This window comes from Kogia breviceps, chromosome 1 (genome assembly GCF_026419965.1).
Source record: "Kogia breviceps isolate mKogBre1 chromosome 1, mKogBre1 haplotype 1, whole genome shotgun sequence".
Taxonomy (NCBI): Eukaryota; Metazoa; Chordata; class Mammalia; order Artiodactyla; family Physeteridae; genus Kogia; species Kogia breviceps.
In genome coordinates, this window is record NC_081310.1 from 6,293,593 (window position 1) to 6,317,410 (window position 23,818).

Here is a 23,818-nt window from a genome sequence, read left to right on the forward strand (position 1 = left end):
AAAAAAATCACCATGTGAGAGTTGTGAATTAAGTTTTATTTCAGGCAAAATGAGGCCCATAACCCAGGAGATAGCATCTCAGGTAGCTCTGAGGAACTGCTCCTGGGCTATAGTCCTGATTTTGCCTGAAATAAAACTTCTCTCACAACTCTCACATATTGCGCTTCTTTTTTTTTCAGTCGACACTTCTGGCAACCAACAAAAGGGACCCAGAGCTGACTTCTCTCCTTCGTCTTAACTCTACAAGAACTGGAGCCTTGGTACCAGCAGAGGTCTCTTGAGCCCATCTAACTCCTCAGAGAGTTCAGACAGATTTGGGTGAGTCTCTCCTGGTTCTTGGATCTCTCACATTGGTTGACGATCCTGAGTTTTATCTGGAGGTCTATAACAAGTACTTGGCCCTCCAGTGGAGAGATACTGGGGTTTGTTCACTTGAAAGAGACTAAGTGGTCTGTGCTGAGTGGTTAGGTCAGAGGCTAGTCTGACACTTTTCCTTAATTTGGCTTCCTTAATAGAACTTGTTGGGATAAAAGTGAAGTTATTACAGGAGAAGTTTGCTACAAAGTAAAGGGACAAGACTCCTCCTGGTCAGTTACAGCTTTCTCAGCCAACTGAGAGATGTGCAGGAGCGGTGGCGGTGGAGTCCCCATGCTGTGCAGTGGTCCCATAGGGCAACCCGCTCATGAATGAGAAGACTTGCTCATCTGGGGTCACATATAAGAATGGGTCATTCAGTGATCCAAACACCCACAGTGGTCTTTGACCACCAAAGGGAACACTAAGCCATGTAAGAAAGCTGAAATGGCTCTAGGGGGATGTCTAGAGGAGTTAAGCTCACAACAGCACACTGGCCCAACACATAATTTCATTAGTAAATTTTATCCCTGACTACTTCAACTTTAAAATGGAAAATAGAGCCTTCCAAACAGAGAAATGAGGGGCCTCAGAAAACCAGCCTCCAATTAACACTGCAGCCAGGTTCATGTACATACAAAACTTAGAAGTACTTACCTATTTGGGAATTAAAGGAAATTTTTGCCCTATGGCCAAAATGGGCTCTTTCATTACATATGCAGTTAATGAAAGCTGGTTTGGAAAACAAACAAACAAACATATTTTTAGAATCGTGACCCTGAAGGAACATGTCCTTCTAGGAGAACTTGCTTTTCTCTCCCTGTGCCTCTAGACCAGGGTTCTCAGGAACATTTTATCTAGACCATCTCTAATTCCTGAGACTGAGGGGAAAAAAGTGGAAAGACAACTTTTTAAATTCAACTTATTCCAACTCTTATTTATAAACTAGTGAGTTTTATATTGTAACACCCGATTATTGACTATGATTTAAAATGAAGCTATGAGATCTCTGGTAGTATCTGTCTATATGTCTGTGCATTTTTTATATATGTATCTTTACCTTTGAATAGTATTACCAAAATTAATATATAAATGGCCTCTACTTGATTGGATTAAAGGAAATTAAATGCTTATATAAATTTCTCAGAAACATAAAAGGTAATTGGCCAGGATGAATTTCAGATTCACAGGAACTGGGAAATATTGAGTATTAAATCAATATCTGGTATTAAATTTAAAGTTTGTTGATTTAATTAATATAAGATGTCTTTAGAGTCATCAACATTAAGTATAATAACTTTACAAAAGAGATCAAATAAGATCTTATATCTGTTGCAAATTGGTCAGTAAGAAAAATAACAGTATGATGAAATATTTTATAATTAAATTAAATACAAATGAGATAATAGCTTTTGGTGAACTCTTTAGGAATAATTGTTTTAGGAAAGTCTACTTAAAAAGTAATCTCTCCAGATATTTGGTTACTTGAAATTTTAGAGTTGCACTAAATTAAGTTAAATGATGGAAGTTTATTGAACAACTGGGTCATTCCCAAATAAAACAAGATAGTAAAATATTAATTACTGAATATAGGCTTCCTTTTACAGAGAAGCAAAAGATATTTAAGAGTATTGATAAATACCTTTGTTGTGACAGTGAGATATTTTCTATAAGAAAGCACATGTTTTTAGAAATTATTATTGGTATTTATGTTTGCCAATCTACAGAATGCTAATGTAAAAGTTCATAATTGCTTCTTAATTTTCACTAGAAATAAATATTTTTAAGAGTTGAGGATTCTAATTTAAATGTGTAAATAAAGCTACTAGAAATAATGAAGGAAAGATTTCAGTGTATAATAGGAAGGCAGGATGTGTATTTTCAGTAAAAGAAGGTATGAGGAATGGAATTGCATTTTCTTAAAAGAAAATAATTTTGGCTTAGAGCTCATTGTTTATGGATGAGAAAAAATGAGAGACAAACTTATACAGATACAGAAAGGGATGGAAGGTTTGTGGAAAAGGAACTTGAGAAAAGAGTTTGTGGATATCAATGTTTAGAATAAGTTTAATTGAGTAAATGACTTTATATACATATATACACACATATACTTATATAAACATATTTATACATTTACATATATATTCTTTTTCAGATTCTTTCCCATGATCAGTTATTAGAAGACACTGAATATATATATATAGTTTCCTGTGCTATACAGTAGGTCCTTGCTGTTTATCTATTTTCTATATAGTAGGGTATATCTGTTAATCCAAAATTCCTAATGAACACCTCACACCCACTTTCCCCTTTGGTAACCATAAGTTTGTTTTCTATGTCTTTGCATCTGTTTTGTTAATGAGTTCATTTGTATCATTTTTTTAGATTCCACATGTAAGTGATACATGTGATATTTCTCTTTTACTGTCTGACTTACTTCACTTTGCTATAATCATCACTAGGTACAACCATGTTGCTACAAATGGCATTATTCCATTATTATGGCTGAGTTATGTACATGCACACACACATATGCACATACATACATACACACCACAGCTTCTTTATTAATTCACCTGTTAATAGACTCTTAGGTTGCTTCCATGTTTGGCTGTTGTAAATAATGCTACTATGAACATTGAGGTGCATGTATCTTTTCAAATTAGGTTTTTGTCTTCTGGATATACACCCAGAAGTGGGATTACTAGGTCACATGGGAACACTATTTTTAGAGGTTTTTAAAGGAGGGTCCCCTTTTCTCCACACCCTCTCTAGCATTTATTATTTTTCGACTTTTTGATGATGGCCATACTGAGCAGTGTGAGGTGATACTTAATTGTAGTTCTGATTGGCATTTCTCTACTAATTAGCAATATTGAGCACCTTTTCATGTGCATGTTGCCATCTGCATATACTCTTTGGAGAAATGTCTATTCTGCCCACTGTTTTTGTTTGTTTGTTTGTTTTTAAATGACCTGTATGGGGTATTTGTGTATTTTGGAAATTAAGCCATTGTTGGTTGCATCATTTGCAAATATTTTCTCTGTGTCAATTGGTTTTCTTTATGTTTTGTTCATTGTTTCCTTTGCAGTACAAAATCTTTAAGTTTGACTAGGTCCGAGTTGTTTATTTTTATTTCCATTACTCTAGGAGATGGATCCAAAAAGATATTGCTGTGATTTATGTCAAAGAGTATTCTGCTTATATTTTCCTCAAGGAGTTTTATAGTATCTGGTCTTATATTTACTTTTTAAATCCATTTGGAGTGTACTTTTGTTTATGGTGTTAGAGAATGATATAATTTCTTTCTGTCCTGTTTCCCCAGCACCGCGTATTGAAGACACTGTCTTTTCTCCATTGTATATTCTTCCCTCCTTTGTTGTAGATTAATGGCCTATAAATGTGTGGGTTTATTCTGGGTTTTCTATCCTGGCCATTAACCTATGTGTCTGCTTTTGTGCCAGTACTATACTGTTTTGCTTCCTGTGGCTTTTTAGTATAGTCTGAAGTCAGGGAGCCTGAGTCTTCCAGCTCTGTTTTTCTTTCTCAAGATCAATTTGGCTATCTGGGGTCTTTAGTGTTTCCATACAAATTTAAAAATTTTTGATCCAGTTCTGTGAAAAATGCCATTGGTTAGTTTGATAGGAATTGCATTGAATCTGTAGATTGCCTTGGGTAGTATGGTCATTTTAACAATATGATTCTTCTAATCCCAAAACGCCATATATCTTTCCATACATTTGTGTCATCTTCAATTTCTTTAAGTGTTTTATAGTGTTGGTAGTACAGGTTTTTTGCCTTCTTAGGTAGATTTATTCCTAGGTATTTTATTCTTTTTGATACAGTGGTAAATGGGATTTTTCCCTAAATTTCTCTTTCTGATAGTTCATTGTTAGTGTATAGAAATGCAACAGATCTCTGTACATCAATATTGTATCCTGCAACTTTACTGAATTCATTGATGAGCTCTAGTAGTTTTCTGGTGGCATCTTTAGGATTTTCTATGTATAGTATCACGTCATCTGCAAACAATGACAGTTTTACTTCTTCTTTTCCAATTGGATTCCTTTTATTTCCTTTTCTTCACTGATTGCTGTGACTAAGACTTCCAAAACCACGTTGAATCAAAGTGGCAAGAGTGGACATCCTTGTCTTGTTCCTGGTCTTAGAGAAAATGCTTTCAACTTTTCCCTGCTGAGTATGATATTAGTAGTGTTTTTGTCATATATCACCTTTAATATGTTGAGGTGTGTTCCCTCTATGCCCACTTTCTGGTGAGTTTTTATCAGCATAAATGGGTGTTGAATTTTGACAAAAGATTTTTCTGCATCTATTAGAAATGCAGAAATGATCATATGGTTTTTATTCTTCAATTTGTCAATATGGTGTGCCACACTGATTGATTTGTGGGTATTGAAAAATCCTTGCATCCCTGGGATAAATCACAATTGACCACAGTGTATGACCCTTTTAAAGTATTGTTGAATTCAGTTTGCTAGTATTTTGTTGAGTTTTGCATCAATCTTCATCAGTGATATTAGCCTGTAATTTTCATTTTTTGAGGATCTCTGTCTGGTTTCAGTCTCAGGATGATGGTGGCCTCATAGAATGAGTTTGGGAGTGTTCCTTCCTTTACAATTGTTTTGGAATAGTTTCAGAAGTATAGGTGTTAACTCTTCTCTAAATGTTTGGTAGAATTTGCCTGTGAAGCCATCTGGTCCTGGACTTTTGTTTGTTGCAAATTTTAAAATCACAGTTTCAATTTCAGTACTTGTGATTGGTCTGTTCATATTTTCTATTTCTTCCTGGTTCTGTCTTGGGAGATTGTACCTTTCTCAGAATTTGTCCATTTCTTCTAGGTTGTCCATTTTATTGGCATATATTTGCTCATAGTAGTCTCTTATCCTTTGTATATCTGTGATGTCCATTGTAACTTCTCCTTTTTCATTTCTAATGTCATTGATTTGAGCCCTCTCCCTTTTTCTTCTTGATGAGTCTGGCTAAAGGTTTTATGAATTTTATTTTTTCAAAGATCCAGCTTTTAGTTTCACTGATCTTTTCTATTGCTTTTTTTTCATCTATATTTCATTTGTTTCTGCTCTGAACTTTGGTTTCTTTCCTTCAAATAACTTTGGGCTTTGTTTATTCTTCTTAGTTGCTTTAGGCATAAGCTTGGGTTGTTTGAGATTTGGCTTGATTCCTGAGTTAAGCTTTTCTAGCTGTAATCTTCCCTCTTAGACCTGCTTTTGCTGCATCCCATATGTTTTGAATCATCATGTTTCCATTTTCATTTGTCTCTTGGTATTTTTTATTTTCTCTTTGATTTTCCTCAGAGAGGAAATCCATTGGTTGTTTAGTAGCACATTTTCTCATCTCTATGTGTTTGTGCTTTTTGCAGTTTTGGGCTTTTTGTAGTTGATTTCTAGTTTCATAGCATTGTGGCTGCAAAAGATGCTTGATATTATTTCAATTTTCTTAAATCTACTGAGGCTTGTGTTATGGCCAGTCATTTGATCTATCCTGGAGAATGTTCCACGTGCACTTGAAAACAATGTGTCAGCTACTTTCAGGTGGAATGCTCTATAAATATCAATTAAGTCCATTTGGTCTACTATGTTATTCAAGACCTGTGTTTCCTTACTGATTTTCTGTCTGGATGATCTGACTATTATGTAAGTGGGGTGTTAAAGTCCCCTATTATTACTGCGTTACTGTTGATTTCTCTTTTTATGGCTGTTAATATTTGCCTTATATATTGAGGTGCTCCTATGTTGGGTGCATATATATTTACACTTGTTAAAGCTTCTTGGATTGACCCTTTGATCATTATGTAGTGTCCTTCTTTGTCTCTTGTAACAGTTTTTATTTTAAAGTTTATTTTGTCTGATATGTGTATTACTCCTCCAGCTTTCTCTTAATTTCTGTTTGCATAGAATACCTTTTTCCTCTCCCTTACTTTAAATCTGTATATTTGCCTAGATCTGAAGTGAGTCTCTTGTAGGCAGCATATATATGGCTCTTGTTTTTGTATCCATTCAGTTAGTTTGTGTTTTTTGGTTGGAGCATTTAGTCCCTTAACATTTAAGGTAATTAGCTCTATGTATATCCTTATTACTATTTTGTTAACTGTATTGGATTTGTTTTTATAGGTTTTTTCCCCTTCTTTTGTTCACTCTCTTGTGATTTGATGACTATCTATAGTGTAATGTTTGGATTCCTTTTTCTTTTTTATTTGTGTATCTGTTAGAGATTTTTGGTTAGATTTTTGGTGTGCAGTTTCCATGAGGTTTTTGTATGTATGTGTGTGTGTGTGTGTATGATTGTTCTAAGCTGCTGATCTCTTAATTCCAAATGCATTTGGAATACTGTGAATTTGTACTCTCCTGTCACAATTACTATTTTTGATATCATATTTTACATCTAAATTTTTGTATCCCTTAACTGCTTATGGTGGGTATAGTTGTTTTTACTAATTTTGTCTTTTAACCTCCCTACTAGCTTTGTATGTGGATGATTCCCTACCTTTACTGTATGTTTGCCGTTTCAGGTGAGTTTTTCATTCCATAATTTTCTTGTTTCTACTTGTGGCCTTTTCTTTTCCACCTAGAGAAGTTCCTTTAACATTTATTGTAAAGCTGGTTTAGTGGTGATGAACTCTTTTAGCTTTTGCTTTTCTGTAAAGCATTTGCTCTCTCCATCAAATCTAGAGATTTGCCAGGTAGAGTATTCTTGGTTGTAGGTTTTTCCCTTTCAACACTTTAAACATATCATGTCACTCCCTTCTGGCCTGCAGAATTTCTGCTCTAAAATCAGCTGATCTCATTATGGGAATCCTCTTGTATGTTATTTGTTGTTTTTCCCTTACTGCTTTTAGTATTCTCTATCTTTGTTTTTTCTTATTTAGTTTACAATGTGTCTTGATGTCTTCCTATTTGGTTTAATCCTGTATTGGACTCTACGTACTTCCTAGACTTGGGTGACTGTTTCCTCTCTCAGGTTAAGGGAGTTTTCAGTGGTTATCTCTTCAGGTATTTTCTCAGGTCCTTTCTCTTTCTCTTTTCCTTCTCGAACCCCTACAATTTGAATATTAGTGTGCTTGACCTTTTACCAGAGGTCTCTCTTTTTTTTTTGTGGCACGTGGGCCTCTCACTGCTGTGGCCTCTCCCATTGCAGAGCACAGGCTCTGGACACGCAGGCTCAGTGGCCATGACTCACTGGCCCAGCTGCTCCATGGCATGTGAGATCCTCCCAGACCGGGGCACGAACCCATGTCCCCTGCATCGGCCGATGGACTCTCAACCACTGTGCCACCAGGGAAGCCCCAGAGGTCTCTTAAACTGTCCTGTTTGTTTTCTTTTTTTTTTCTGTTCATCAGCCATGATTTCCACTACTCTGTCTTCCAGCTTACTGTTCCATTATTCTCAATCATTTAGTCTACTATTGATTTCCTCTAATGTATTTTTCATTTCAGTTATTGTATTCTTCATCCATGTTTGGTTGTTCTTTATATTTTCTAACTCTTTGTTAAAAACTTCTAACTTTTCATTCTGTGCATCCATTCTTCTCCTGAGTTCTTTGATCATCTTTACAATCATTACTCTGAACTCTTTCTTGGGTAGATTACCTATCTATCTCCACTTCACTTAGTTCTTCTTCTGGGGTTTTACCTTGTGCCTTTGTCTGGAATATATTCCTCTGCTGCCTCATTTTGTCTAATTTGCTTTTAGTATTTTTATGTATGTTAGGTTAGTTACATTTCTTGACCTTGGAGAAGTGGCCGACTCTAGGAGGTATCTTATGTGTCCCTGCCATGCACTACCCTTTTGTCACCCATGCTAAATGCACTAGTGGTTCCTCCTATGAGGGCTGCGTGGGTCTTTCTGTGATGGTAGGATGACTATGAGGGCAGTCTGCTAGACTTGTTTGGCCTCTAGTCTGGTTGGTTGCCATTTCCTGTCTTCTGTGGATGATGCTGTTTAGCGGAGCCTGGTTATGGTGTGGCTGTTCGTGAAACCCTAGGGGGCCTCAGGGCTAGTGCTGGCTCACTGTGCGTGCAGTCAGGGTCCCAAAATACTGGGGCTGTTGCCCACCAACTGGCAGGTGAAGCCAGATCCTGGGGTTAGTGCCAGACTACTGGAAGGCAGAGCTGGTTCCTGGAGTCTGGCTGTAGGGCCCAGGGATCCCAGAACACATTTCACATTGTTGTTGGGGCAGGGGGATTGTTCACCGACATTGCTGGGTATGGGGTCTGGGGTGTCCTGAAGATTGCTTTGGCCTGCTAGTGGGCAGGGCCAGGGCCCAGCTTTTCCTAGGTTAGGGTCTGGGCTGCATTCCTGGATCATAGTCTTCTTGCTTCTGGCATCTACCGCCTGGTGGTTGAGGCTGGTGTAGAGGTTTGTTCAGGCTTCCTGGAAGGAGGGGCTGGTGCCTGTCCACTGGTGCTTAGAGTTGGGTCTTGGCTCTCTAGGGGGCTGAGCCATGTCTAAGGGCATGTTCAGAGGAAGCTGTGCACTCTTTAGTCTTTAGGCAGCCTGTCTGCTGATGGGTGGTGCTGTGTCCCCACCCACTTAATTGTTTGGCCTGAGGCATCCGAGCACTGGTGCCTGCAGGCTGTTGGGTGGTGCCAGGTCTTGGTTCTATTGAGCCAATATGTCTGTCAGCTGCCAGCAGCAGCAGTGTTCATGTGACTGAATGTTCTCCAATATATCTGTCCCCAGGTTGAGCTGCAGCTGTCCCCCACCTCTTCAGGAGAGAAGAGGTCTCCACCTCTTCAGGAGACTCTTGAAGACCAGCAATTAGGTCTGGCCCAGACTCCTGTCAAATTACTGCTTTTGCCTTGGGTCCCAGGACATGTGAGATTTTGTGTGCACCCTTTATTAATGAAGTCTCTATTTCTCCCAGTCCTTTGGGACTCCTGCTGTTAAGCCCCACTGGCCTTCAAAGCCAAATGCTCTGGGGGCTCATGTTCCCAGTGCCAAATACTGGGGCTGGAGAGACTGATATGGGGCTCAGAACTCTCACTCCTGTGGGAGAACTTCTGCAATATATTCTCTAGTTTGTTGCTTGCCCATCTGGGGAGTATGGGATTTGATTATATCACAATTCTCCCCCTCCCCCATCTTGTTGTCATTCCTTCTTTGTGTTTTTAGTAGTACAAGATCTTTTCCAGTAGGTCTTTTTCCCTGATGATTGTTCTGCAGATACTTGTGATCTTGGTGTGCTTGTGAGAGGAGATGTCCTCAGGGTCTTTCTACTTTGTCATTGTGGCCGCTCTCCTGGAGTAAATAAATTTTTAAGGTAGCTGATGCAAACTTGAATTGTGTTTGTCTCTTTGTTAAGAGGACAAAGCCTTCTTATATTGTTAATTTGCTTTTAATAAGTGACTGTACAGTTTCTTTATCTTTAATCAGTAATCTGCTATAACTTTCCATAATTGCCTCTAAAACCTTTTGTCACTTTGTTTAAGTGAATAAGTATTGTTTCACAGTGATCTATATTTGACCAAGTCTTTTAAACCTTTATATTTTTTTGACAAACTTCCCAAATCACATTGTAATGAAGTTCCTTTGACCCCTAGCTAACTTTGGGATGCTTCAAAGGACCCCTGAAACATCCCAAGGAGAGATATTAAACTAATTAGGTTCATTTGGTGAGTTAAATTCCATGGGAAGTATTGTCAAACGAGTAGTAAATCTTAGATTATGTTGTATGGGTAAATGTTGTTAATATTGGCATTCTAGTAATTATATGGAATTCCCTCAAATCTAGTATGTCCTGGTAAAATGTTATCAGTCATAATTCTAGTTATTATCTTTTAATATTGAATGTCACAGCAATAACCAAACTTCTTTGTCAGTTGCATTATGATCAAGTTTTAATCAGGTTTTGCTTATCATGCCTTCTTAAGTTTTTTGCCAGTCATGGTCAGTTATAGTTTTACTCTGATGCCTTTGCAAAAGTGCTTCCTCTTCAAGAAGATTCATGGAAAGGACTTTTTTCCAAGTACAGGTTTCTGATTAATTTCAGATCATACTGCTGAACTGGGTAAAAAAGAAGTCTTATGGGAAGCCTAATGGCTTCATAAAATTGTTTAAAAAAAGGATTAGTGACACAGGACTGAGTGAACTGGTGAATATGGGTATAATTTTTATGGTTTCTCTCTGAAACATTACTGGCTTTTAATCTGTGTTTTCCAGATTTAAGAAATCTCTTCCCCTCAAGCTAATTATGATGCACAGCAATTTGGTAAGTTACACCTTTGTAAGCAGAACTGAAACATTTATCTTTTCTCTCTACCTGATCCCTCCAGAGATTGGAAACTCTTAGGTTCCTAACAGCTTTACCAGCTAAATTAGGAAGGTCACCTCCTAACAGATGCAGGAATCTCAAGGTATTCTGGGGACCTTGAAAAAGGGAGGAATTCACCTAAATCTGTAAGATGAAATCTGTGACAAGCCTTTGGCATGGCTTTCCTGGCCTTGAGAGGCCTTTAAAATTTCGATCTGAGATTGCTTATAAAAGTCCCAGTGAAGCAAATTTTAAAAGAGCCTATGATCAGTTACACTTATATACATCATCATGCCAAGTTTATTAAAACCAGATGTACTTTGCAAACAGATTAGTCTTAATTTGGCTATATTTGGTAGAAATGAGGGTCATTTTAGAGAGAAAAATGCAGGATATTGGAAATGCATTTGAAATGAAAAGACAAGCAACTTAAAACAATCTTGTTTATATACAGACTGTTATATCAAAACCTCATGGTCACCACAAATCAAAAATCTACAATAGATACACACACACGCAAAAGGAATCCAAATACAACATTAATCATTAAATCACAGGTTAAGAGAACAAAAGAAGAAAGGGGAGAATTAAAAAGACGTACAAAAACAAATCCAGAGCAATTAACAAAATGGCAATAAGAACGTACCTATCAATTATTAGCTTAAACATAAATGGTTTAAGTACTCCAACCAAAAGATATGGACTGGATGAATGAATACAAAAACAAGACCCATATATATACTGTCTACAAAAGACTCACTTCAGATCTAGAGACACATACAGACTGAAAGTGAAGAGATGGAAAAAGGTATTCCATGCAAATGGAAATCAAAAGAAAGCTGGAGTAGCAGTACTCATATCAGACAAAATAAACTTTAAAGACTGTTACAAGAGACAAGGAAGGACACTACATTATGATCAAGAGATCAATCCAAGAAGATGTAACAACTGTAAATATATATGAACCCAACATAGGAGTACCTCAATATTTAAGTCAAAAACTAACAGCCGTATAAGGAGAAATTAACAGTAACACAATATTAGTGGCGGACTTTAACACCCACTTTCATCAATGGACAGACTTTCCAGACAAAAAAATCAATAAGGAAACACAGGTCTTAAAAGACATATTAGACTGGATGTACTTGATATTTATTGAGCATTCCATTCAAAAGCAACAGAATACACATTCTTCTCAAGTGCACATGGTACATGCTCCAGGATTGATCACATGCTGGACCACAAAGTGAGCCTTGGTAAATTTAAGAAAATTGAAATCATATAGCATTGTGGTGAGAAAAGATGCTTGATAAGATTAGAAATCAACTACAAGAAAAAAAATGTAAAAAACAAAATCAAAAACGTGGAGGATAAACAATATTATACTAAACAATCAATGGATCACTGAATAAATCAAAGAGGAAATTTAAAAATACCTAGAGACAAATTAAAATGAAAACATGGTGATCCAAAACATATGGGACACAGCAAAAGCAGTCTTAAGAGTGAAGTTTATAGAAATACAAGGAAAAAAAATACTAAGGAAAAAAATACTCAGTCTGACCTTACACCTAACACAACTAGAGAAAGAAGAATAAACAAAACCCAGTTAGTAGAAGGAAAGAAATCATAAAGTTCATAGCAGAAATAAATGAAACAGAGACAAAGAAAACAATAGAAAAGATCAATGAAACTAAAAGCTTGTTCTTTGAAAAGATAAACAAAACTGATAAACCTTAGCCAGACTCATCAAGAAAGAAAGGGAGAGGGCTCAAATCAATAAAATTAGAAATGAAAAAGGAGAAGTTACAATGGACATCACAGAAATACAAAGGATCATAAGAGACAACTACAAGCAATGAAATGGACAAGTTCTTAGAAAAGTATGAGCTCCCAAGACAGAACCAGGAAGAAATAGAAAATAATAACAGACCAAACACAAGTACTGAAATTGAAACAGTGATTTAAAAACTCCCAAAAAACAAAAGTCCAGAAACAGATGACCTCAGAGGCAAATTCTGTGAAACATTTAGAGAAGAGTTAACACATATCCTTCTGAAACTATTACAAAAAATTGCAAAGGAAGGAACACTCCTAAGCTCATTCTATGAGGCCACCATCACCCTGATACCAAAACCAGACAAAGATTCCACAAAAAAAAGAAAATTATAGGCCAATATCACTGATGAAAATAGATGCAAAAATCCTAAGCAAAATACTAGCAAGTTAAATCCAACAGTATGTTAAATAGATTATACACCATGAATAACGGGGATTTATCCCAGGAATGCAAGAATTTTTCAATATCTGCAAATCCATCAGTGTGATACATCACATTAACAAATTGAAGAATAAAAACCATATGAGTATCTCAATAGATGCAGAAAAAGCTTTTGACAAAATTCAACACGCATTTATGATAAAAACTCTCCAGAAAGTGGGCATAGAGGGAACATACATCAACACAATAAAGGCCATATATGACAAACCTTCAGCTAACATCATACTCAAAGGTGAAAAGCTTAATGCATTTCCTCTAAGATCAGGAACAAGACAAGTATATCCACTTTCCCCACTTTGATTCCATGTCATTTTGGAAGTCCTAGTCTCAGCAATCAGAGAAGAAAAATAAATAAATAAAAGGAATCCAAAATGGAAAAGTAGAGTAAAACTGTCACTGTTTGCAGATGACATGATACTTTATGTAGAAAATGCTAAATATGCCACCAGAAAACTACTAGAGCTCATCAACGAATTCAGTAAAGTTGCAGGATGCAAAATTGATGTACAGAATCTGTCATCTTCCTATACAGTAATAATGAAACACCAGAAAGAGGAGTTAAAGAAATAATCTCATTTACTATCTCATCAAAAAGAATAAAATACCTAGGAATAAACCTACCTATGGGGACAAAACACCTGCATTCTGAAAAGTATAACACACTGAAGAAAGAACTTGAAGATGATACAAACAGATGGAAAGATATACAATGTTCTCACATTGGAAAAATCAATATTGTGAAAATGACTCTACTATCCAAAGCAATCTACAGATTGAATGCAATCCCTATCAAATTACCAATGGCATTTTTTGCAGAACTAAAACAAAAATTCTATAATTTTTATGCAGACACAAAAGACAATGAATAGACAAAGCAATTTGAGAAAGAAGAACGGAGCTAGAGGAATCAGGGTCCCTAACTTTAGACTATACTACAAATCTACAGTAATCAAAACAGTATGGTAGTGGCACAAAAACAGAAATATAGAAAAATGGAATAGGATAGAAAAGTACAGGGAGGAGCTTCAAGATGGCAGAAGAATAAGACGTGGCGATAACCTTCCCCCCCACAAATACATCTACATGTGGAACAACCCCTACAGAACACTTACTGAACACTGGCAGAAGACCTCAGACCTCCCAAAAGGCAAGAAACTCCCCACGTACCTGGGTAGGGCAAAAGAAAAAAGAAGAAACAAAGACAAAAGAACAGGGATGGGACCTGCACCTCTGGGAGGCAGCTGTGAAGGAGGAAAGGTTTCCATACACTAGGAGGACCCTTCGCGGGCAGAGACTGTAGATGGTGGAGGTGGGAAGCTTCAGAGCCACGGAGGGGAGCGCAGCAACACAGGTGCAGAGGGCAAAGCAGAGAGATTCCTGCACAGAGGATCGGTGCCGACCAGCACTCACCAGCCCGAGAGGCTTGTCTGCTCACGCACTGGGGTGGGTGAGGGCTGGGAGCTGAGACTCAGGTTTCAGAGGCCAGATCTCAGAAAGAGGACTGGGGTTACCTGCATGAACACAGCCTGAAGGGGGCGAATGCGCTAGCTGGGAGGGAGTCCGGGAAAAATCAAGAGACTTTTTCTTGCCTCTTTGTTTTGTCGTGCGTGAGGAAAGGGGATTAAGAGTGCTGCTTAAAGGAGCTCCAGAGACAGGCACGAGCCACGGCTATCAGCACGGACCCCAGATTTGGTCTTGAGATGCTAAGGCTGCTGCTGCAAACACCAAGAAGCCTCTGTAAAAACACAGGTCACTAACCACACCTCTCCTCCTGGGAGCCTGTGCAGCCCACCACTGCCAGGGTCCTGTGATCCAGGGACAACTTCCCCGGGAGAATACACAGCACCCCTCAGGCTGGTGCAACATAACACTGGCCTCTGCCATGGCAGACTTGCCCCTCATCCCATGCCCTACCCTGACCCTGGCTTGTGTGAGCCAGAGCCCCTGAATCAGTTGCTCTTTAAACCCATCCTGTCTGAGTGAAGAACAGACGCCCTCAGGCGACCTACATGCAAAGGCGGAGCCAAATCCAAAGCTGAAACCCAGGAGCTGTGGGAACAAAGAAGAGAAAGGGAAATCTCTCCCAGCAGCCTCAGGAGCAGTGGATTAAATCTCCACAATGACCTTGATGTACCCTGCATCTCTGGAGTACCTGAATAGACAACGTATCATCCCAAATTGAGGAGGTGGACTTTGGGAGCAATTATATATATATATTTTTCCCTTTATCATTTTTTCTGAGTGTGTAAGTGTATGATTCTCTCTGTGATTTTGCCTGTATACTTTTGCTTTTACCATTTGTCCTAGGGTTGTCTGTCCATTTCTTTTTTTTTTAAGTATGCTTTTTAGCACTTTTTATCATTAGTGGATTTGTTTTCTAGTTTGGTTGCTCTCTTCTTTCTTTCTTTTTGTTTTATTACATAAAAAAAATTTTAATAAATATTTTTTATTTTAATAACTTTATTTCATTTTATCTTTTTCTTTCTTTTTTTCTCCCTTTTATTCTGAGCCATGTGGATGACAGGCTCCTGGTGCTCCAGCCAGGTGTCAGGGCTGTCCCTCTGAGGTGGGAGAGCCAAGGTCAGGACACTGGTCCACCAGAGGCCTCCTGGCTCCACGTAATAGCAAATGGTGAAAATCTCCCAGAGATCTCCACAAATGCCAAGACCCAGCTCCACTCAATGACCAGCAAGCTACAGTGCTGAACACCTATGACAAACAACTAGCAAGACAGGAACACAACGCCACCCATTAGCAGAGGGACTGGGTAAAATCATAATAAGTTCACAGACACCCCAAAACACACCAACAGACGTGGACTGCCCACCGGAAACACAAGATCCAGCCTCAACCACCAGAACACAGGCACTAGTCCCCTCCAATAGGAAGCCTACACACCCACTGAACCAACCTTAGCCACTGGGGGCAGACACCAAAAACAATGGGAAGTATGAACCTGCAGCCTGTGAAAAGGAGACCCCAAACACAGTAAGTTAAGCAAAATGAGAAGACACAGAAACACACAGCAGATGAAGGAGCAAGGTAAAAAAACACCAGACCTAACAAATGAAGAGGAAATAGGCAGTCTACCTGAAAAAGAATTCAGAATAATGATAGTAAAGATGATCCAAAATCGTGGAAATAGAATGGAGAAAATACAAAAAATGTTTAACAAGGACCTAGAAGAACTAAAGAGCAAACAAACCATGATGAACAACACAATAAACTAAATTAAAAATTCTCTAGAAGGAATCAATAGCAGAATAACTGAGGCAGAAAACGGATGAGTGACCTGGAAGATAAAATAGTGGAAATAACTACCACAGAGCAGAATAAAGAAAAAGAATGAAAAGAATGGAGGAAGTCTCAGAGATCACTGGGACAACTTGAAATGCACCAACATTCGAATTACAGGAGTCCCAGAAGAAGAAGAGATAAAGAAACAGATTGAGAAACTATTTGAAGTGATTATAGTTGAAAACTTTCCTAATATGGAAAGGAAATAGTTAATCAAGTCCAGGAAGCACAGAGAGTGCTATACAGGATAAATCCAAGGAAAAACATGCCAAGACACATATTAATCAAACTATCAAAAATTAAATACAAAGAAAAAATATTAAAAGCAGCAAGGGAAAAACAACAAATAACATGCAAGGGAATCCGCATAAGGTTAACAGCTGATCTTTCAGCAGAAACTCTCCAAGCCAGAAAGGAGTGGAAGGACATATTTAAAGTGATGAAAGTGAAAAACCTACAACCAAGATTACCCAGCAAGAATCTCATTGAACTTTGACAGAGAAATTAAAACCTTTACAGACAAGCAAAAGCTAAGAGAATTCAGCACCACCAAACCATCTTTACAACAAATGTAAAGGGACTTCTCTAGGCAGGAAACGCAAGAGAAGGAAAAGACCTACAATAACAAACTGAAAACAATTGAGAAAATGGTAATAGGAACATGCATATTGATAATTACCTAAAATGTAAATGGATTTAATGCTCCAACCAAAAGACATAGACTGGCTGAATGGATACAAACACAAGACCCGTATATATGCTGTCTGCAAGAGACCCACTTAAGACCTAGGAACACATACAGAGTGAAAGTGAGGGGATGGAAAACGATATTCCATGCAAATGGAAATCAGAAGAAAGCTGGAGTACCAATTCTCATATAAGATAAAATCGACTTCACAACAAAGACTATTACAAGAGACAAAGAAGGCCACTACATAATTATCAATGGATCAATTCAAGAAGAAGATATAACAATGGTAAATATTTATGCACCCGACATGGGAGCACCTCAATACATAAGGCAAATACTAACAGCCATAAAAGCGGAATCGACAGTAACACAAACATAGGAGGGGATTTTAACACCCCACTTTCACCAATGGACAGATCATCCAAAATGAAAACAAATAAGGAAACACAAGCTTTAAGTGATGCATTAAACAAGATGGACTTAATTGATATTTATAGGACATTCCATCCAAAAACAACAGGATACACATTCTCCTCAAGTGCTCATGGAACATTCTCCATGATAGATCATATCTTGGGTCACAAATCAAGCCTTGGTAAATTTCAGAAAATTGCAATTGTATCAAATATCTTTTCTGACAAGAACACTATGAGCCTGGATATAAATTACAGGAAAAAAATCTGTAAGAGATACAAACACATGGAGGCTAAATAATACACTACGTAATAACCAAGAGATCACTGAAGAAATCAAAGAGGAAATAAAAAAATACCTAGAAACAAATGACAATGAAAACACGACAACCTCAAACCTGTGAGATGCAGCAAAAGCAGTTCTAAGGGGGAAGTTTGTAGCAATACAATCCTACCTTAAGAAACAAGAAACATCTCAAATAAACAACCTAAACTTACACATAAAGCAATTAGAGAAAGAAGAACAAAAAAACCCCAGTTAGCAGAAGGAAAGAATAAATATCAGATGAGAAATAAATGAAAAAGAAATGAAGGAAATGATAGCAAAGATCAATAAAACTAAAAGCTGGTTCTTTGAGAAGATAAACAAAATTGATAAACCAGCCAGACTCATCAAGAAAAAAAGGGAAAAGACTCACATCAATAGAATTAGAAATGAAAAAGGAGAGGTAACAACTGACACTGCAGAAATACAAAGGATCATGAGAGATTAGGACAAGCAACTATATGCCAATAAAATGGACAACCTAGAAGAAATGGACAAATTCTTAGAGATGCAGAACCTTCCGAGACTGAACCAGGAAGAAATAGAAAATATGAACAAACCAATCACAAACATTGTAATTGAAACTGTGATTTAAAATCTTCCAACAAACAAAAGCCCAAGGCCAGATGGCTTCACAGGCAAATTCTATCAAACATTTATTGAAGAGCTAACACCTATCCTTCTCAAACTCTTCCAAAATATAGCAGAGGGAGGAACACTCCCAAACTCGTTCTACGATGCCACCATCATCCTGATACCAAAACCAGACAAAGATGTCACAAAGCAATAAAACTACAGGCCAATATCACTGATGAACATAGATGCAAAAATCCTCAACAAAATACTAGCAAATAGAATCCAACAGCACATTAAAAAGATCATACACCATGAACAAGTGTGGTTTATATCAGTAATGCAAGGATTCTTCAATATATGTAAATCAATCAATGTGATACACCATATTAACAAACTGAAAGAGAAAAATCATATGATCATCTCAATAGATGCAGAGAAAGCTTTTGACAAAATTCAACACCCATTTATGAGAAAAACCCTCCAGACAGTAGGCATAGAGGGAACTTACCTCAACATAATAAAGGCCGTATATGATAAACCCACAGGCAACATCATCCTCAGTGGTAAAAAACTGAAACCATTTCCACTAAGGTAGGGAACAAGACAAGGTTGCACACTCTCACCACTGTTACTCAGCATGGTTTTGGAAGTTTTAGCCACAGCAATCAGAGAAGAAAAAGAAATCAGAAAAGAAGAAGTAACGCTGTCACTTTTTGCAGATGACATGATACTATACATAGAGAATCCTAAAGTTGCTACCAGAAAACTACTAGAGCTAATCAATGAATTTGGTAAAGTAGCAGGATACAAAATTTATGCACAGAAATCCCTTGCATTCCTATACACTAATGATGAAAAATCTGAAAGAGAAATTAAGGAGACACTCAATTTACAATTGCAAAAAAAAGAATAAAATATCTAGGAATAAACCTACCTAAGGAGACAAAAGCCCTGTATGCAGAAAACTATAAGAGATTGATGAAAGAAATTAAAGATGATACAAACAGATGCAGAGATATACCATGTTCTTGGACTGGAAGAAGCAACATTGTGAAAATGACTCTACTACCCAAATCAAACTACAGATACAGTGCAATCTCTATCAAACTACCAACGGCATTTTTCACAGAACTAGAACAAAACAATTTCACAATTTGTATGGAAACACAAAAGACCCTGAATAAATCTTGAGAAAGAAAAACAGAGCTGGAGGAATCAGGATACCTGGCTTCAGACTATAGTACAAAGCTACAGTAATCAAGACAGTATGGTACTGGCACAAAAACAGAAATGTAGATCAATGGAACAGGATAGAAAGCCCAGAGATAAAGCCACGCACATATGGTCACTTTATCTTTGATAAAGGAGGCAAAAATATACAATGGAGAAAAGAAAGCCTCTTCAATAAGTGGTGCTTTAAAACTGGACTGGTACATGTAAAAGTACGAAATTAGAACACTCCCTAACACAAAAATAAACTCAAAGTGGATTAAAGACCTAAATGTAAGGCCAGACACTATCAAACTCTTAGAGGAAAACACAGGCAGAACACTCTATGACATAAATCATAACAAGATCCTTTTTGACCCACCTCCTAGAGAAATGGAAATAAAAACAAGAATAAACAAATGGGACCGAATGAAAAAAGGTTTTGCAAAGCAAAGGAAATAAGACAAAAAGACAACGCTCAGAATGGGAGAAAATATTTGCAAATGAAGCAACTGACAAAGGATTAATCTCCAAAATTTACAAGCAGGTCATTCAGCTCAATATCAAGAAATCAAACAACCCAATCCAAAAATGGGCAGAAGACATAAATAGACATTTCTCCAAAGAAGATATACAGATGGCCAATAAACACATGAAAGACTGCTCAAAATCATTAATCATTAGAGAAAAGCAAATCAAAACTACAATGAGATATTATCTCAACCTAATCAGAATAGCCATTATCAAAAAATGTACAAACAATAAATGCTGGAGAGGGTGTCAAGAAAAAGGAACCCTCTTGCACTGCTGGTGGGAATGTTAATGGATACAGCCACTATGGAGAACAGTATGGAGTTTCCTTAAAAACTAAAAATAGAACTAACTTAAAACCCAGCAATCTCACTACTGGGCATATACCCTGAGAAAACCATAATTCAATAAGAGTCATGTACCACAATGTTCATTGCAGCTCTATTTACAATAGCCAGGAAATGGAAGCAACCTAAGTGTCCATCAACAGATGAATGGATAAAGAAGATGTGGCACATATATACAATGGAATATTACTAGCCCTAATAAGAAACTAAATTGAGTTATTTGTAGTTAGGTGAATGGACCTAGAGTCTGTCATACAGAGTGAAGTAAGTCAGAAAGGGAAAAACAAATACCGTATGCTAACACATATATATGGAATCTAAAAAACAAAAACAAAATGGTCATGAAGAACCTATGGGCAAGACAGGAATAAAGACACAGACCTACTAGAGGATGGACTTGAGGATACGGGGAGGGGGAAGGGTAAGCTGGGATAAAGTGAGAGAGTGGCATGGATATATATACACTACTAAATGTAAAATAATTAGCTAGTGGGAAGCAGCTGCATAACAGAAGGAGATCAGCCCAGGGTTCTTTGTGACCACCTAGAGGGATGGGATAGGGAGGGTGGGAGGGAGGGAGATGCAAAAAGGAAGAGATATGGGGATATATGCATATGTATAGCTGATTCACTCTGTTATAAAAGCAGAAACTAACACCTCATTGTAAAGCAATTATACTCCAATAAAGATGTTTTTAAAAAAAAAAAAAAAAAGCATAGTCCAGAGATAAACCCAGGCACCTATGGTCAATTTATCTACCACAAAGGAGGCAAGAGTGAACAATGGAGAAAAGACAGTCTCTTCAGTAAGTGGTGCTGGGAAAACTGGACAGCTACATGTAAAAGAATGAAATTAGAACATTCTCTAACAACACACACACAAAATAAACTCAAAATGGATTAAAGACCTAAATATAAGTCCTGATACTATAAAACTCTTATCGGAAAACATAGGCAGAACACTCTTTGACATAAATCACAAGAATGTCTTTTTTGATTCATCTCCTAGAGTAATGGAAATATAAACAAATGGGACCTAATTGAACCCAAAAGGTTTTGTACAGCAAAGGAAACCATAAACAAAATGGAAAGACAACCCACGGAATGTAAGAAAATGTTTGCAAATGATGAGAATGACAAGAATTAATCTCCAAAATACATAAACAGGTCATGCAGCTCAATATCAAAAAAACAATTCCTGGCAGTATCAGTGTGTTTGTAAAAGGAAAATCAAAAACAGAGAGGCTTTTTACAAAGTAATAATCACTTTCTGGAATGGAATCCCTGCTGTATCGGTGAGAGGAGCTAGTGACAAAGTCAAAGGGGAAAATTAGACGGGTCTTTTCAGAAAGCGTAAATAAAGAGCCTCCTATCCTGTGGCAGAAGCTCCTCTAGATTATGATAGATTCCAAATCAAGAATCTAGGAATGCGGAAAGATTTAATTACAAGGCCTTGAACATGGACTGTCCTAAACCCTTGCATCCCATAGTGAACTCTGATTTCTGGGCTGCTTCGAAAACCCCGTATTCCTTTTGCCAACTTATATTTGGGGAGCCTGTTTGTTGGCTATTCTTTTCTTCGAGTCTGTGTCAGTTAAGTCTCTAGCATGTGCTTCTTTACCTACCATCCAGTTTTGTTTAAAACACACACAAAACTCTAGAGAGCCTTGAGAAAAGTCTTACTTGGTCACTAGTAATGTGTTTTTATTTATTGAGGATAGTTTTGTGCTAAGAACGTGTTAGATTTTAAAATTAGAGGATTAATTCCTCTTTGTTGTGTTGATTTCATTATTGAAAATAAATAGAACTTTGTAAAAAACAAAAACGAAACAACCCAATAAAAAAATGGGCAGAAGACCTAAATAGACATTTCTCCAAAGAAGACATAGAGATGGCCAACAGGCACATGAAAAGATGCTCAACATCACTAATCATTAGAGAAATGCAAATCAAAACTACAATGAGGTATCACCTCACACCAATCAGAATGGCCATCATCAAAAATCTACAAACAATAAATGCTGGAGAGGGTGTAGAGAAAAGGGAACCTTCCTGCACTGTTGGTGGGAATGTAAATTGATACAGCCACTATGGAGAACAGTATGAAGGTTCCTTAAAAAAATAAAATTAGAGCTACCATATGATCCAGCAATCCCACTCCTGGCTGTATATCCAGAGAAAACTATGGTTGGAAAGGATACATACACCCCAGTGTTCACTGTAGCACTATTTACAGTCGTCAAGACATGGAAGCAACCTAAATGTCCATTGACAGATGAATGGACAAAGAAGATGTGGTACATACATACCACAGAATATTACTCAGCCATAAAAAGAATGAAATAATTCCATTTGCAACAACGTGCATGGACCTGGAGATCATCATACTAAGTGAAGTGAGTCAGACAGAGAATGACAAATATGTGATATAGCTTATATGTGGAATCTAAAAAAAAAAAAAAATGATACAGATGAATTTATTTACAAAACAGAAACAGACTCACAGACTTAGAGAATGAACTTATGGTTACCAGTGGGGAAGGGTATAGGGGAGGGATAAATTGGAAGTTTGGGATTGACATATACACACTACTATATTTAAAATAGATGACCAACAAATATCTATTGTTTAGCACAGGGAACTCTACTCAGTATTCTGTAATAACCTAAATGGAAAAAGAACTTGAAAAAGAATAGATACATGGATATGTATAACTGAATCACTTTGCTGTACACCTCAAACTAACACAACATTTTAAATCAAGTATACCCCAATAGAATTTTAAAAACCTCAGGATAATCAACCAATGATCAGGAGATCTGAGAACCAGGAGAGACTCACCCAAATTCGTCTGGACTTCTGAGGAGGAGGATGGGCCCAAAAGGCCTCCGCCGGTACCAAGGCTCCAGTTTCTTACAGAGTTCAGGTGAAGGAGAGAAGTCTGCTCTGGGCCCCTTCATTGTTTGTCAAACTGTGGACTGAAAAAAAATGTACAACGTCTAAAAGTTGAGAATTATGTTTTATTTGGCAGACAAAACTGAGGACTTCAGCCTAGAAGACAGCCTCTCAAACAGGAGGGACTGCTTCAAAGAGGTAAGGGAGGAGCCAGGATACATAAGGATTTTGAATGCAGGTAATCAGAGCATCAAAAGATTACTGTTGGGCTTCCCTGGTGGCGCAGTGGTTGAGAATCCACCTGCCGATGCAGGAGACACGGGTTCGTGCCCTGGTCCGGGAAGATCCCACATGCCGCGGAGCAACTAAGCCCGTGAGCCATGGCCGCTAGGCCTGTGCGTCCGGAGCCTGGGCTCCGCAACAGGAGAGGCCACAACAGTGAGAGGCCCGCATACCGCAAAAAAAAAAAAAAAAAAAAAAAAAAAAAAAAGATTACTGTTAACGAATTCCCTGGTGGTCCAGTGGTTAGGACTCCACGCTCTCGTTGCTGAGGGAGCAGGTTCAATCCCTGGTCAGGGAACTAAGATCCCACAGGCTGCAGGGCACTGCCCC

At 37.7% G+C, this 23,818-nt stretch overlaps 1 long non-coding RNA gene across 1 annotated transcript; it reads left to right on the forward strand.

The window, feature by feature from the left end:
• Window positions 1-233: 233 nt before the first annotated feature.
• LOC136793709 (uncharacterized) lies at window positions 234-23,397 on the forward strand. The gene is made up of 3 exons (XR_010839326.1): window positions 234-318; window positions 10,551-10,599; window positions 23,343-23,397. It is a non-coding gene; the product is annotated as an uncharacterized lncRNA (long non-coding RNA).
• Window positions 23,398-23,818: the final 421 nt, after the last annotated feature.